This window comes from Anas platyrhynchos, chromosome 19, assembly GCF_047663525.1.
Source record: "Anas platyrhynchos isolate ZD024472 breed Pekin duck chromosome 19, IASCAAS_PekinDuck_T2T, whole genome shotgun sequence".
Lineage (NCBI taxonomy): Eukaryota > Metazoa > Chordata > Aves > Anseriformes > Anatidae > Anas > Anas platyrhynchos.
The window spans coordinates 8,716,418-8,719,721 of NC_092605.1; positions in this window are offsets into that span (position 1 = coordinate 8,716,418).

Here is a 3,304-nt window from a genome sequence, read left to right on the forward strand (position 1 = left end):
GCAAGCAATGGAGAACACCCCCCGTCCCCTCCTGCTGCCTGTCCCTGCTGCCCCTCTGGCTGCAGGCCAGTGACGGTGTTGGCTGTAGGATGACTGAGGCTGGTTCACTGAGCTGCTGACAGATGAAGCCACGCCTCGAGCAAAACCAAACCAAACCCCATTAAAGTAGGTGTTTTTGGGGCTTGTCCTGCACCCGTGCAGAGGCAGACGTGTTGCAAGGGAAGGAGTGACCTTCAGTAGCAGACTGCTGATGCTTGCAATCCACAGTGATGGAAACTGCTTTCTGCAGCCCTTGGCTGTGGGATCCACCCAGCAATACCTGAAAATCTGCATTTGCTATTTTTTTTTTTTTTAAGGTGAGTTTTCACCCTGTCACTTGCAGTGCTCAGCCCTTGCTGCAATGAGCAAGTCCCGTCTCTCGCATGTCCCTGCTGAGACGAGAGGTGAAACGTTCCTCCTTAGACTCTGCCCTGTTCTGGAGAGTCCCCTGGCTTTGTGGGATGAGGAAAAGAATGACTTTTTACTGACATGGGCTGCTCTCACCTCCAACAAGGGTTCTTTTAGCCGATGCTGCTGGGGAAATTCAACACAATCCAAAATGATCCGTATCAGTAGATATCCCAGCCTTTAGTCCCCCATCAGAGCAGCAGCATATCTTGTATTTCCATATGGCCTACTTGGGATTTGGAGTCTGGGCTCCATGAAGGAGCTGGTCCCATGCTGGCAAACTCAACACAGTCTTGCTGCCTTCCTGCTGGCAGGCAGCGTTCAGTTAAAAAACCAAGTCCAGCTAAGGAAACGCCACATTTCCAGTCAAAGAGCTCTGCCCTATGCCTTGTAGTGTCAATGTTTATTGCCACTGTGGCCTGTCTCAACTGGCATGATCAATACAGGGAAATTTGTTGGTTTACAATGGGGAAAACCATTGCACACACCCCAAAGTGACTGTTCCCAGCCCGTTCCCTCTTGGCAGGGCGCTGGCAGCACACGGGGCACTGTGCATCACCTCCTGCCCAGGCTGGGGCTGGGAGAAACCTTGCCGTGGTGAGCCCCTCGCAGCACAGGACCGAGGGCAGGTAAGGATCACGTCCCACCACAAAGGACCCCCTGGACCAGTGCTAGCAGCACACCAACCACAGCCCCCAAAACCCTTAAAGCCCAGCACACCGAGGGATCCTTCCCAAATCTGCTGAAGCACAGCAGGGCTGCTCCCAGCTTCGCACCCCTTGGCTGAAGGCAGGGAGGATCCATCACCACCGAGCTCTGCCAGACACGTGAGTTTGCTGCCAGCCTACCCACGGGGCAGGGTGCTGGGCTGTAGGGCTGCCCTCCTTCCTCGCCGCTCCCCGTGCAGATGAGATAAAAAAGTCCTGCTTGGTTTTAAAGCAGCCTGACGGTCACGTGGTGACTCTTTCCTGAAGTGCTGCTTAAATAGTTTTAGGGAATGCTGTGTAACTAAGGGATTTGGAGTTCTGGTAATTAGGCAGTCGGTTGATCATTTTGGATAATGCACTCCCCGGCTGCATGATGGGGATAATAGGTATTTATCCACGGCTGGGTGAAGATGTTAAGAGACGATTAGCTGGATGAGCGGTCTAGCTGGCTGAGCAGTCTCCCTCGGATGCCAGGTCTGCCTTTTGCTTCTGGAAAACAGAATTTAAAAAAATCTGGTCTTTGCTATCAAGCAGTCCCGATCTGCAGAAAGCCACTCGCATCGTATCCTCCTGATGTGTCCCCAGCACCCAGCTGGGGGGCTTTTCCAGAGCCCAGACAGCTGGCGGGGTTGTGAGCTGCTCAGGAGGATGCAGGTAGTGCTTTTCCTCCCTTCTCAGGCACAGGATGATGGGGTTGGATTGTGGCGTTCCCAGAGCAGCTCTTTCAACACAGCTGTTGTTAGTTCCCTTTGCTGACAATGGGGTTGGGTCATAAACGTCTGAAATTCAGCATGTTGCTTCAGTTGGTTGGGCTAGATGAGCCATAGTATTTTTAGTTATAGTTCTGGACTGCGTGAATGCCCTTGGAATTTATTTCCTAACATTGGTCTTAAAAAAAAAAAAGAAAAAAATAAGAAAGCAAGCCAACACTTCTGCAAATTGTTAGGTACAACACGAGCGTTTGTTTGCAGAGAACAAACAATGGAGCATTGTCTGTACAAAATGATTTGACTTTAAAACATGTATGTAAAGGTAGGGAAATGATTCCCACAGCAGAATTCATCCTGGTCTCTCAAACGTACCCCTGCAAGCTGGGTGTTATCATACAGAGGACAAGAGATGCTGCAGAAGCACAGCAGGACTTCGATTTTCCTGCCAGGTAGCTCTCAAGGTGCTGGGAGAGCCCAGCTGCCTGCTTTTCCCTGCTCGATCAGAAAATCGTGCCTCCCTAGCACGAGCAGCACACCTTTTTTCCAGGCAGACACTCCAGCATGACTCCTAACAGCTTCAAAAGCAAAGCAACCCTCCCCAAAACCTAATTTGTGCAAATTGCAGATGCAAGAGAGCTACCCAGGTCCTGGCGGCTGCTAAACCTGCAGGGGGAATTCAGCCAGGCGGCAGGGCAGGGCCAGAGGGAGGTGAGCAACAGCTCCCTGGGTGTTGCTCTTGGGGGTGTGTGTGGGGTGGCTGCTTCAGTAGAGATGACAGAGATCTTTTTGATGTTGGGAATTAAGCAGAGCCACCAGCTGCCTTTTCTCAGGTGGGAAGAAGGAGCAAGTCAAAGGTTAACAGAGTTTGGCTTCAGACAGGCAGGTTTTGGGCTGAGAGGGTATTTTCTATGGGAGAAGTCTAAAGGTTTCTGCTGTCTCACAGGTGGGGAGGGGTTTAGGCTGCAGCTGAGATGTGCAGCAGCCTCTCTCCTCCACCACATTGTGTAGCTGTTACTAAGTTCTAGGAATGTGATAGCTTTTGGGAGCTGTCAGCTTGTGCTGAAATCAGCTCTTAGGCTCACAGGTTTTAGGGGGCTGCGTGTGCACAAGCACGAAAAACAGAATTTTTGGAACTTTGGCTTCCCCAAGTTAAAAATCTGTCTCGAGTATTTAAATAAGTAGGACCTAACTCTGAACTGGCCTGTGGCAACCACTGATGGAAAGAAATCCCATCTTATTGTACTGAGACAGCACTGGGCTGAAGAACCATCAACGGAATTGAGAGCACATCTCTGCACCTGCCAAGGATGTGAGCTGGAAAGAATAAAAGAAAGAGTGCAGGAGATGGTGAGGGGAGAAGAGGTCTGTGGAAACAAAAGGGACCAGCCAGCTTGTCCTGCGTCACAAGCCCGACAGGCTGAGCCAAGCAATAAACACAGA